Here is a 14,405-nt window from a genome sequence, read left to right as displayed (position 1 = left end):
GAAATTTGTTTAAATCATCAATGTGTATATTCCAAATTTATGTATAAATCACACTGCAAATTTTCATCAATATTAGCATGCTGCTAGAGTTTGCAGTACCAATTTATCAATAGAAAATGTGTATAATGTATTTACAAAAATGTCTACATTAGCAAAAGGCAAATGTATAAAACCTCTACATGAACAAAAACTGGTTATGAGAAATATGCCTATTAGGACAAAAATACACTGTATGTGAATAAATTTTCTTATAAGGACATAAGAAGGAAGTAACGCTTGTCACTCAATCCAACTTATTTCTAGAAATCTGGTTTCTCCGTCATGTTGAAGTTAATAGATGCATTTTGAAAAGAGTGAATGTGAATTCAAAGTTTTTGTTCTATCAATATTCACCTCTAGCATTATACAAACAAGTGAATCAATGTAATGACATAGTTGGAAATTCTTTTTAAAAAAATATTAGAAATAAACAATCTGGGGCACTTTAGGGATTTTTTTTTTGGTCTCTCATTCCCAGCATTTTTGACCCTTGATTGTTTTGGTTGGAATTGACTAGAAATACCACTCAAAATATCCAGAGGACTCCAGATTGCTTAGGTAAAGGTAAAGGTAAATGTCCCTTCACACATACGTGCTAGTCATTTCTGACTCTAGAGGGTGGTGCTCATCTCCGTTTCAAAGCCAAAGAGCCAGCACTGTCCGAAGACGTCTCTGTGGTCATGTGGCCAGCATGACTAAACGCCGAAGGCGCATGGAACGCTGTTACCTTCCCACCAAAGTGGTCCCTATTTTTCTACTTGCATTTTTACATGCTTTTGAACTGCAAGGTTGGCAGAAGCTGGGACAAGTAACAGGAGCTCACTCCGTTATGTGGCGCTGGGGATTCGAACCGTCGAATTGCTGACCTTTCTGATTCACAAGCTCAGCGTCTTAGCCACTGAGCCACCGCATCCAGATTGCTCAGTCCCGTTTTAAATTGTGCCCTCACTGAGATGAAATCACTGCAAAATACTACAGTCATTTTGGAGAAACACCAAATTCTGCAAGTCTATTTAGTTTCTCCTCTAGTCCACCCAGAAAAGCTTGCAGAAATGTTTGCATTAGCAAGAAAACATTTTAATGTCATGTCAGAACATTAACTGAGCTGTCCATAAAAGCAATTTATCCTCTGGGATAAAACCCCAATCACTATTATAATGGCAATAATGTGATGCTACTGACATCTATATGACCCCCTCATCCTGAATGGAATTGTCTTAACAATTTTCTGAGTAGTTCTAGGCTTTTATACCAATTACTCTGAAAGGAATAAGCTCTCCTCCTGCCAGGCAGGTAAATTCCTTGGTTCTGACTGCCCAATTCCTACCTCCAATGAGAAAGGATAACCTCCTTCAACATAATGGGAAAGTGGGTCAAGAATTATGAAAGAAATAAAAATACACATCAAAGGATTTTAATTAGGGTCACTGACCAGGAGTGAAGGAAAGTATACTAAAAATGGTGGAGGGGAAAGGAGACTTTTTGCCAAGTTTGGAACTGCTACACAGTTACTTTGTGTGCATGAATCCTTTCCAAACCTACAGTTTGATGCTTGGTAAGATGTGAACTGGGGTACTGCACTTGGGGGTAATGCTTTTCCCACCCCCAGTGCAATGATCAGATGTTTATATTCATACGAACGTAACTAATAACTGAGTTTGTATCTTATGATTTGTGAGGATTGTATTTTATGATCATGATTTATCACTTGCTGCTTGTATGTACACGGAGAGCTTAAGAACTGAAGACAAAGTCTTTGTGTGTCCAATCACACTTGTCCAATAAAGTATTCTATTCTATTCTATTCTATTCTATTCTATTCTATTCTATTCTATTCTATTCTATTCTATTCTATTCTATTCTATTCTATTCCATTCCACTCCACTCATTTATTCTATTCCATATTCTATTCTATTCTATTTTCTATTCTATTCTATTCTATTCTATTCTATTCTATTCTATTCTATTCTATTCTATTCCATTCCACTTCGTTTCATATTTTCTATTCTATTCTATTCTATTCTATTCTATTCTAATTCTATTCTATTCCATTCCATCCCACCTCACCCCACCCCACCCCACCCCACCCCAACTGTAGCCATTTTAAGATCTGTGGACTTCAATTTCCAGGATACGCCACCAAGCAAAAACGATTGAAGATGTGGGAGTGTAATAGATGAGTTCAAAAGGTGGCCAGGATTTCCTTGGAAGAGAGATATAAGAGAATAACAAGAGTTGGAGGATTTCTAGTCCAACCCTCTGCTGAGGCAGGAAACCCCCAAACCATTTCAGACAAATGGTTGTCCAATCTCTTCTGAAAAACCTCCAGCATTGGATAAAAATGTATAAAGGTTAAATGTTATAATGGAGGACAATTTATTGTGAAAAGAAATGCTGCACATCAAAGAGATAAGCCTGACTTTGGTCACCAAATTGCAGCAATGCAGTTTTGAGGTGTTTATCAGGAGACACGGAAAGTGTTGAGGGGTATATGTTGCTAAGAGATGCAGATGTTCGCCCTTAATATCTATGTAGAGTTAGAAATTCTATTCAGAATCATGGAAGATTATTTGGGAATTCATCCTCTATCATGTTCTCTTGATAATATATAACAGTGGTGGCTAACCTTTTTGGGCTTCTGTGCCAAAAATTGTGCGTGCGCTTACACACTCACGTGCCAGCACCCAGAAGGCAATGCGCACCCCCCCCATGCCCCCTACGCATGTGTGTGCAATCCCTCCACCACCCCTTTACCTACAGCTGATTTTGGGTGGGTTTGAGGCCTTTTTCGGCCTCCCAAAGGCTTGAGGAAGGCTTCTGCAGGCTTCTGCAGGCCGAAACCTAGCCCCATTTCGTCACTTCTGGTATTTTCGGAAAAACAGGAAGTGATGAAACGGGGCTAGTTTTCAGCCTGTAAATCTTGCAGGCCTCCCAAATCTTTGGGAGGCTGAAAAAGGCCTCAAACCCACCTAATATCAGCTGTGAGACGCACACATGCGCAATGAGGTAAGTTTGCCTGCAGCTCGTATGCCGGCACAAATGGCACGTGTGCCATAAGTTCACCATCACGGATATATAATAAATAATACGATCATTATACTCACTGTTATACTCTTCCTGTTGTACACATTTTTCTTAATCTTCTAGTTTCTGTTTTAGGACACCTCTCGGTATGACAGCTTTGTTCATTTCTTGCAGAGGTGTTATTTCTCTGCCTATTGCAGCTCTAGAACTGCTTGCCTTAGCAATACGTTATTTAGGAATGCTTTGGGGTTCAGTCATATAGCTCCACTGTGGATACACCTGCTTGGAAATGCTATCCCACAACCCATGTCTTTTTCCTTATGATTTCCAGGATTGGAAGATGGAGCCACAGATAACAACGGGTGCAGAGGGAGTCAGAGAGCAAGCAAAGCCCCAGGGCTTCCTCTGCCATCTTGGAAGTAGCCACAAGAAGATATTGGTAATAGTATGTGGCAAAGACCTTGGGAGATGGAGGAAAAGCCACAGCCATGGCATTGTCAGATAAGCGGCAACCTTTGTGATCTCCATGTTTCTTTCACTCTACATATAGAAAAGATAGTTGTCAGCCTGAGCCACATTTATCACTAAGCATAATGGAGTTATTTATGTCGTGAAACTAATTGTGTGAGCCCACCTATTTTGGCTTAGTTGGTCAGAACTCCCAAGGAGTTGGCAGTCAGTTGCAAATCTTTTGCCCTTAAAGGTGGGTGGGCCTGTCCAAGCAAAATGGAAATGCTGTCCAATTGTGCTCCTGTTTTGACTGGGCAAACTTGTAGAGGGCTTAAGTACAGGTAAAACAACAAGCCAAGACTGAAAGAACTTGAAACAGGCTTCCGCTCAGGACTTGTGAAGCCAAAGTGGAAGTACTATCAAAATTCATTCTGGCTTTGCCAGTGGGCTGGCAACATCTAAGTAGGGAGTGAAGCACAAGCACATTTTAACAAATAGCTACACCCATCAATCTAGTCATTTCTCAAAGACACCAATCACCATTTGTTATTAATGACTTATGTAATTATTATTATTAGGCATACCAATTCATTAATGTAGGGGAGTGCAATATTTCAGAATCCTAGTTTAGAGTTATACATAGGCCAGACTCTTCAACCATGGCTTAAACTCTCTGGATTTTGAAAGAAGAATAAATCAAACTGCAGACTGATTTGAGAGCATGGTGCTAGCATTTTCTCATCAATTGGTCTATCTCATCAGTTGATCTATCCATCTGATCCTGAGCCTCAGTTAAGAAGAAAGAACATAACGGAAATTCTTTGCTTACCTTAGGCTTCATGGTGTCTATTAAAATATCAGATTAAAATGACAGGTAAAAGAATCCCTCAACAAGTTTTCCATATTTATTTTATATGTGTGCAAGCAGTGAGCATTGTCAAGCAGAGTTATTGTAGAAAGCAAACCATACAGAAGCTCAGGATAAACCAAACAATGATGGAAATGATGAATCCTGCTGGGAAACCTTCTCAAAATCTGGAATGGGGCAACTCACTACAGCCAATTCACCATGGCCAACTCTCTGCAGCCAACTCGCTGCGGGACAATCCAACAAACATGAAAGTTAAACTAATTTCAACGGAACCGTGGCCAATAGCAATAGCACTTAAGACTTATATATGCATTATAGTGCTTTACAGCACTCTCTGAGTGGTTTACTGAGTCAGCATATTGCCCCCAACAATCTGGGTTCTCATTTTACTGATCTTGGAAGGATGGAAGGTTGAGTCAACCTTGAGCCTGGCGAGGATCAAACACCTGCCAGTCAGCAGAATTAGCCTGCAATACTGCATTCTAACCACTGTGCCATCAGGGCTCCAATGATAACAAAATAAAGAAAGTCAATCCAGAAATACAAGAGTTACAATAATTTCAACAAAAGCATGGTCACCAATAATTAAAAAAAATGAATGACAATTAACACTATGTTGAACCGTCCCGTAGTAGGTTTTCCTGCAGTGAGTTGGCCATGGTGGGTTGGCTGCTGCAAGTTAGCTGGGGTGAGTTTGCTATGGAGAGTTGTCCTAGATCCCTCAAAATCTACTGGGTAGAAATCTAGTAAATCAGGGGTTTCCCTTGTGGATTAATGGGCAGATTTGTAATTGTGAGATCTTACCGGTATCATTTCCATGAATTTATTTTTTGGAAAGCTTCCAAACAAACATTGGGCTGATCTATCATCTTTATTTTTTATGATGGCATATGGAATCATTGAAAGTTGGGTGGTATACGGATTTTGATTATCTACATCATCCTTTTTTAAAAAAGTTGGATAAAACTTAGTAAGCAAAGAACGACCTTGGATACCACTAATATGTTACACACTCTCCGCAGTGAACAAAAAGATATAATTGATTGTATCTGATATCAAATAAGTAGTTGATAAGAAAGTTTGAAAATTAAATGGTACTTGGCCCAGCATCCATCTAAAGCGAGTGAGGTGGTCTGAGCAAATTATCATTTTCATCCTATCACATGCCAAGTCTTTACTACTGCAGCAAAAAATATGCCAAGATCTAAATTCCCATTCTGATTTAAAATAAAAATAAAAATAGGGACATACCTCTGGTTTCCAATCCAGCACGCAGCAAAAGTGGCCACAGCCGTTCTGGCAACACTTTCAAGAAACTACTTTCTCTTACAGGCCTCCCAAGACTAACATTACACTCTCGGCCAAGCAAAGCAGGTGCTGTCATGCTGCCTTCAATACATTACAAATGAATCAGAGCAAAATTGGATTGAAAGCTCTCAGATGCTCAAGATAGAGAAATTGCCGGTCTTGTTAAGAGCATGCTTAAAACACACACACATACAAAACCATGAAAACCTCACTGTGTGGCCCAGCCACAAACATAAAATAATAGTCCTGTGTAGATCCATAAAAGAGGGAGATTCACCCTCTGGGCTTCCATTATCCGCAAGACAATGGCGGGAGCTATATTAATCTTGTAGTCTGTAGAGAGAAGACGTGAGCAAGGAAGCATCTTGAAGCTCCACTAACAGATGTTATTAGCATATGGCTGAAACCAGGGAACAGAAAGAAATTACAACTAAATCAGCACAGAAACGCACGCACGGGTGTGAAATTGCCAGTTTCGGCCTAATGCGAACGCTCTGCTTCGTTAACTCTTAAAGGCTCATGAGAGCTCAGGGCACAGTCAAAAGTCAATTACAGAAAAGCAGTCCATGAGGAATACCAGAAACTCACGTTCAATGTTATGTCGGTTGCGTGTATAGGCTGTTTTCCTGCCCACCCGCCAGGCCCTGGGATTGATTTGGCTCATTCTGCTGCCTTGAAAGGTCCCTCCCTTTTTTATTATTTTATTTCTATTTCCTCAAAAAGAACTATTGCGAGAGCCTCGGTGGCGCAGTGCTTAGAGTGCCAGTACTTTGGCTAACCGCAATTTGGTAGTTCAAATCCCACTAGGCCCAGCGTTGACTCAGCCTTTCATCTTTCCGAGGTAGGTAAAATGAGAACCCAGATTGTTGGGGGTGATAGGCTGTCTCTGTAAACTGCTTAGAGCAGTGGACTCCAACCAGTGGGCCAGGGACCACTGGTGGTCCATGAGAAAATTTTAGTGGCCCGCAGAGAAATGTCACCCCCAAAGCAATTAATCCAAGCTGCGCGGGAACACAAGGCTGTGCCGCCCACATGGCCCGCAGGAACACAAGGCTTGTGTCACTTGCATTGTGAACAACATGAGGTAGTGAGGGGAGGGGGGAAAGGCTGAAGGGGGGAACTTGTCTCACTCGCCCCACGCGCCTGGCCTGGCCACCGGGCTGCTTCTTTCCGCCTCTTTTTTCTGCTGCTTTTGGCTGCACACAAGGAAAGCAGCAAAAGTCTTTCTTTCTCTCCTCCAAACTCCGCCAGAAATGAGTCTTTGGGACCCTGTAAGACATCCTGCTCCAAGAGGCTGCGCTGGTGCGACAAGTCTCACAAAGACTAATTTCTGGCAGAGTTTGGGGGAGAGAAAGAAAGATTTCTGCTGCACCTCTCTCTCTCTCTCTCTCTCTCTCTCTCCCTCTCCCTCTCCCCCTCCCCCTCCCTCTCTCCCTGAGAACGGAACTGAAGACGGTATTCTGCGATCCCAAATAAAGAATGATCGATCGGTAGGAAAATGGGGTGGGGAATTTTCCTGCAGACTTTTTGGGGGATTTTCCCAGGGTCTCTGCTGCTTCTGCTTTTTCTGCTCCAGGATGACCAAAGGACCAGTCTTGTGACTATTGCAGCTGTGGAATATGGGACCGACTTTCCCACCAACATCATCAAGCTATCGTCAATCAAAATTCATATTAGTGGTCCGTGGGATTTAAAATTATGAGTTTGGTGGTCCCTGAGGTCTAAAAGGTTGGCTTAGAGAGGGCAAGCACTGTAAAGTGGTATATAAATCTAAGTGCTACTGCTATTGTTGCTTCAAGTGGCAGCAATTGCTCTCCTAGGAGAGAATGAAGTGGCACAATTCTCAGGAAAGCTAGGTTACTGCTTGAGAAAATAGCAGCTTCTCGTGACTGTAACACAGGGCCTTCAATGTTAAAGGTTAGCTAAACTATACTGCAGCTAAATAAAGTTGTTGTAGGAGATGACCAGGCTGAGCCTAAGGGTGGGGGTGTCAAACGTGTCATTAGTCTCGAATCTCTTCATGCCCACAAGAGATCTAAAAGTCCAGCCCACCTTGAATTCCTTTGACTCTTATTTACCGCCAATTTTCTTTGGCCATTAGTAGTTCAGATTCTTGTAGAGAGCTTAAGCTTGAGATAAATCTTTATACCAATTTGAACTGTCTGGACCTTCTGATTTCCCTGGCGCTTGACAATTGTCTCGTGCAATTTCTCAAAGTGTTCTTCCCATGCGGAGAGCAAAGAAGAAGGGGCTTCTGTTTTTCCATCTTATTCACCTTGTGAATTTATTTTTTTATTCTTGAAAGTGACAGGGGCTCCAACTGCTGATGCTATCACGGATGAATACATGTAACTTTCTGTCACTCTGCAGCTTGCTTGGCTGCCCTTTCTTTCCGAGCTGAACCAAGGTGCACGAGAGGAGTCCCCATTTGATGTCTTCTTTGGAACTGAATGAAGGTTGCAGAATGGAAGAGAATTCTCTAATGAAAGGCCAGTCATTCCCATGCAGATCTCACAGCTCTTTGTCCCTACCGCAGTCCAATAACTTTCTCCTCTAGCATGAGGTTTTTTCCAAAATTCTCTTCTCTTAGAAAAAAAAATAGAATCATAGAGCTGGAAGGGACCTTGGAGGTCTTCTAGTCCAATCCCTACCCAAGGCAGGAGATCTTATATCATCCCTGATAAATGGTTATCCCATCTTCTCTTGAAACCTTCCAATGATGGAGCATCAGAGAGACAAGCTGTTTCATTGGCTAACTGCACTCGGAAAATTTCTCCTTAGTTCCAAGTTGGATCACTCTCTAACAAGCTTCCTGTCAGCCTTGGAAGCCATTTTCTTTTCTTAGAAGCTTTGAGGCTGCCACATTTACTGCCTGAGAATTTGGGAGGGGGAATTTCATAGTGAGGTAGAAGATTAGACTCAACAACATTCTTTCTCAGAGAGTCAAGGACATGTTACCCTATACCTGAAGAGGAGTGTCTGGAGGGATGTCTCCACAGTTGGGACGATGATTTGGTTGGGCCATGTGATGGACGCAGGGGATGGATCTTTGATTTTCTTTTGGGAAGGGAAAACCTGGAACTCTCAGATTCAGGTTCTCCCAGATGTGCCAATAGGACAGCTCTCATAAAATGGAACTTTGAGGAAATGCTTGTCTCGGAGTTTATTGGTTTGGAGTTGGTTAGTTGAAATGCTGATGTTTCTACCCAGTGCTTCTTCCTGACCTCTGGGGCTTTGAGGAACAAGTCCATCCTCTTTTGTCTCTGACAGTCCCTCAAGTACTGGAAGACAGCTATCATGTCACTCCTATTTCTTCTCTTCATTAGGCTTAGACATACCTTAATCATTCAACGTAGGATTTAGCCTCCAGACTCCTTAGCATCCATGTTGTTTAACAAGACTCTTTCATCAACTTAATTTAAGAACCAAAAGAAAAATGTTCTACTCCACAGTATCCAAGAAGAATCCAGTTTTGGGGAACTGTTTGTATTATATCCTCAAGCTGCCCAAAGTTGTAAATATAGGCAAATAAAGAAATGGTTGAATATAGAAACAGATATAAGAATATATCTACAACCCATGTTTGAAAACCAATTTGTGCTTTCAAGATACTATATATTATTGTGATTTATTAATAAAACACCACTGTGACCAACTTTCATCAAGACCACCTTACTGATAAGAAATTGGGCACACAAAGGTGAAAGATATGAATAAGAGCTGCAGGAATAGAAAGCAATTAGTGAGTCTAGCAAGGCATATCTTTGTCAAGCTAGAGAATCTTTGCTATCCAAAGATCAAAGGGCAAAGAGACGAGAATGAAAAGAGGGAAGAGGAGATGAAAGGAAGGGATGAGCTTAAAATAGACATTGTGAAAGAAATCCAGAAGAAGCAGTTGAAGAAATGACATCTGATTCCAATCACCAGTCCCTTGGAAGCAACTTGCAAAGACTGAAGTTAGCCAAATATAAACGTGGTTGACAAACAGATCAATAAATGAGCCCCATGACAACTGGGATGGCAGGCATTATCGCACAACTTTATGGGATGCCTGAATGAGGAACCCATGATTCACCAAATCTTAATGGAGTGGAACTCTAAGGAGCCCCCAGCTAGCATGACCAGAGATGAGAGATGATGGAGCTGTAGTACTGCAACATCTCAAAGGCCAGTCACAAACATCTCAAAGGCCAGTCACAAGTTCCCCTGCCATTGATGAAAAACTACTAAGGTAGCCTACAGCTAGGAAAGTAGCTTCATTGCAGAGCATTGTGGTATGTGAGCCTAGATGTGGTAGTATTACCATTAATCAGGACTGCTGGGGAAAGGAAAGAGCATGACTTTCATCATGATCAACAATCACATTCCTTGACTTGTGAGCCAAGGATGGTTATTGTTGTTTAAGGTTCTGAGCAACTTGCAACATCTGAATGTGCAAATATTGAAACAGTTAAAAACATAGCAATGAAGTGTGACAGCCTGGGCTAAACAAACACTAAAAACAAAAACAACAACAACAACAAAAACCACAACAAGGGCTCCACAGAGATACTAAACCCAAACCCGGGAATAGAGCCAGGCCTTAAGAGCAAGTGAGTGCCATCTACAGTATATCTCAGTAGCGGGGGAGGGATGCTATTCCAGAGGGCAGGTGCGGTGACACAGAAGGTAGACTTCCTTGGTCCTATAAGATGACATCATTTGAGGGGACCTGGAGTGCATCCACTCTGCCTGGATAGACTAGACAGGCAGAAACAATTGGAAACATTATTGTTCGCTAGGGTGGGTAGGACGCATGGTAACCTGAGCTGCAGAATTGCCCAGCAAGCCTTCTTGATGCAAATGCCCATTGTCGTACAATAAAAGAAGCAAAATAGTATAAAAGCATAAAGGAAATAAAGCCACTCCAGACATCAAATAGTAACCTAAGAGTAGATAAAAAGAAAGCAAAGCTTGGGGCATTGGGAAGGCAGCAGGAGAGAAACAACCTATAAGTCATTTAAGTGAAGGGCTAACATAAGATAAACAACTTCCTCCTGGACTATATCCATAATTCACTTCTTTTAAGTCTGTTTTGCTAAACATTGACATTTCTAGGTTGACTGGGTTTCTCTTATCCCATAGTGCTTTGCTCCAACCTGCATTGTGACATATTTTTTTTCCTTAAGCAAGGTATGATAGAGGAGATTTGAGAGCATGCTTTACCACAGCAAAGACTCCTGCTTTAAAATTGAACGTTTGCTAAATTTTCTTGGCAAACCTATTATTTCATAAGGCGAGGGCCAGCCATTTCAGAAAGCCTTTCGGAGTGCAACCAGTCACACGTGTTGAAAACAACTTGGGGGTTTCCCTGAGAGAATGCCACGATAACCAGATCCACTAGCCATGTTATAACATGCTCCAGGAGGTGCAGGCCAAAAGCCAAACATTTGATAAGAATGGATGGCCAGATCACACCAACTGCCACTCTTCAAACAACAGCATTTCCTATATGAAAACCATCAGCTTGGTTTTCTGCTTAAAAAAAAAAAAAAAAGCAAGCACCAGAAGTAGTATCCTAAAAGAACGCACCTGAAGAGGTTACAGAAGAAAAGAAAAATGGCAAAAGTAAGAACACATGTAAAGAAAACATGTGGCCTCACCCCCTGTCATTTCTGAAAGAAAGTAGTATTAGCATCCTAGATTAGATTAGATTAGGAAGGAAGGAAGGGGGAAAGAGAGTCTGAACAAGGTTCAGGAGAGCATTTTCTCAGGTGCACAGACTATTCCTAAGCATACAATGAAAGAGAAGTCAAAGTGCCACAGATTTGCAAACATCTTCATGAATACAAATAGACTTGCTTCACCATGATCTTTTCCATGAAGATTTTGAGTTTTGCACTGAATGTGCCTTGCAGAACAGAGATTTCAGGTCATGAGAAGCCTCAGTGGTTAGAGTGCAGTACTGCAAGCTACTTCTTCTGCAGCTTACAATTTGGCAGATCGAATCTCACCAGGCTCAAGGTTGACTCAGCCTTCCATCCTTCCGAGGTGGGTAAAATGAGGACCCAGATTGTTGGGGGCAATAGGCTGACTCTGGAAATCGTTTAGAGAGGGCTGTAAAGTATGGTGAAGTGGTATATTAGTCTAAGGGCTATTACTATTTTTGCACCAAAATGCATCGAATTAATCAAGGAGAGAAGCAACCTAGAACTAAGAAGAAATTTCCTGACAGTTAGGACAATTAATCAGTGGAACAACTTGTCTCCAGAAGATATGAATGCTCTAACACTGTAAGTTTTTAAGAAGAGATTGACAACCATTTGTCTGAAATGGTATAGGGTTTCCTGCCTAAGCAGGGGGTTGTTGTTGGGGGAAATATGCTGACTCTGTAAACCGCTTAGAGAGGGCTGTAAAGTGGTATGTAAGTCTAAGTGCTATTGCTATAATGATCTCCAAACATTCTCTACCTACCCTACCCTACCTACCAGAGGCTATAGGTTCTCAATTTCTAGATCTTTAACAGAGAATGCATGGCCATATCTCATAAATGGTTTCACTGTGTTTCTTTTTTCTTCTTCTCACATTGCAAGGAATTGGACTAGATCAGTGTGCCCCAGCCAGTGGGGACTTTAAGATGTGTGAACTTAACCTTATGCTGTCTGGAGAATTCTGGGAGTTGAAGTCCATAATTTTTAAAGTTCCAAGGTTGGGAAACATTGGATAGATAATCCTTGTAATCCCTTCCAATTCTATAATTCTATGACACTGGCACCTTTTTTGTTATTCCTGCTGATGTTGGTATTGGAATTTTTTTTTTGTCTTAAATCCTCTGTTGTTTGCTAGAAGAAGGTTAGGTAAACATTACAGGTTGAATGCTGCATTATAGTATATGCGATGCCTGCTCACAATTCCTAATGCAGATTAGATTTTAAGTGGAAGACAGAAAATCCTGTGAAGTTTTAACCAAATGAGCAACTGAATTAAATCAATTACAATGCAAATTGTTCTCCCCAAGAAAATCAGTAGGATAATGAAGATTATCTATTTCATTTCTAGACTTACCAATACTTTACCTAATTATATTTTTAAGAAGTGATTTCATGATTTAAATAAAGATACAGCCACAATGAAATCCATCTGTGATGCTACCAGCAGAAAACGGTGCTAAGCATGCCCACGTTAAATAGCACATATTATTTTTAGGGAAAAGGTAGACAGTGTGAGTTGTATGTGTACCAAGAGGAAATAAACCTACAGCATTCACTGGGTTTAATCTCAGTAACAAAATAATTTATTTAACCCTATAAAGCAAGACTCTAGAATTAAAAGGGAAAAACAATCCAAGAGTGCCATTCGAAGATCCATTCATTTTCCATTTGCACCCCACCCCTTTCCATGCTCTTAAATTTCAGTTATATGTACCTCATATTTATATTACGGAAGATAGTGAAATGTACTGAGTGATAAATTATGCACTTGCTTACTTTCTCTGCTGCTCCTGGGGCCAGGTTTTGATCAATTTTTACCCATTTGCATAAACAAAAAGCAAACTCAATATCTCTGCAGAGATAAGTCGGTCTTGATCATCATATCATATACCATTGGCTGCAGGCTGCTACCCCAAACCAGGAGAATTTACCCAGAATTCTAAATAACATTGACTATCATGAATGAAGGCAAATATTCATGTCCCAGGATAATGTTGCAAGATCCAATCTGGGTCGGTCACTGGGACCGGAAGTTTACTCTTCCAAGCTTTCGGATTCGTGCTGGAAGTCTACTGGGATATGTGCTTTGGACTATTCTATGAGACATATTTATGTTGTGCCTTCCTATTGGTTGATTGGTGTGTTGATGGCCAGCGATTGGCTGTTATTTCCTTGTGATGCCAAGTCCTCAGCTCCTAGGCATCTCATAAGCTGGTAGTAAATAAGCACTCCTATTGACAGGCAAGGGGCCTGTTTCCCAGGCTTCAATCATTTCCCCGGCTATCTTTGCACTTGCTCGGCCAACAATCTTAGTAGCTGCAAAATTGAATCATATTGACTGTCAAAGTGAATCAGGATCCCATGGGCAAGTTGCATTCAAACGATGTATCCTGAAGTAAACTCTGCTATCCGCTATAGAGCAAGCCAAAACTCACTGCATATACTCAGTTAACCTTTTAAAGCAATGTTTCTCCACCAACTTTAAGATGAATAGACTTCAATTCCAGGAATTCCCCAGCCAGCTTTAAAATCACTGCTTCAAAGTACACATGGCTCAGTTTGTTACTTAGAACCACTATACAGTTCTGAATCATATCCATTTTTCCTTACCACCTTGATCATCAACAGAAAGAAAGAAACTGCCATGGTATGTGTAAAGCCTAAGTATGTATGAGCAAGAAAAGGTAACGGTTACCTGGTCCCTATCCCAAGGTAATCAGAGCCAAAGGGTTCCAGGTAATCCCCTAATTCTCACTGGAGTTGTTCACCTGCAGCAGCACTTCTGCAGACTTGTTCACCCCACCTAATCCAGGATAGTTCAAGGCAGGGGCTGCTAGATTATCTACTTTCCTTTCCTTTCCCAGTGAGAATCACCTATTAGCAAGAAAAGCCACTGCCAGCAGAATATTTGACATGGCAGGGTTGGGGTCTGAAACCTTATTTTTGCTTCATTTTATTTATTTAGCGTTAAGTTTTATTATTTACCACGTGCTTCCTCTGACACGACTTATCGATCTCCCCAA

The 14,405-nt window shown here is 41.2% G+C and overlaps 1 protein-coding gene across 4 annotated transcripts in view; it reads right to left on the bottom strand.

Annotated features, from left to right (window-relative positions):
* PTPRU (protein tyrosine phosphatase receptor type U) overlaps positions 1–14,405 on the bottom strand; it is a 397,711-nt gene that overhangs the window by 70,069 nt on the left and 313,237 nt on the right. The window lies entirely within an intron of this gene.

The sequence above is a fragment of the Notechis scutatus genome, chromosome 8, assembly GCF_049901735.1.
Source record: "Notechis scutatus isolate UNSWTSFEM ecotype Mainland chromosome 8, rNotScu1.2, whole genome shotgun sequence".
Lineage (NCBI taxonomy): Eukaryota > Metazoa > Chordata > Lepidosauria > Squamata > Elapidae > Notechis > Notechis scutatus.
The sequence above is the reverse complement of the archived record's forward strand: the minus strand, read 5'-3'. Positions and strand labels throughout refer to the sequence as shown.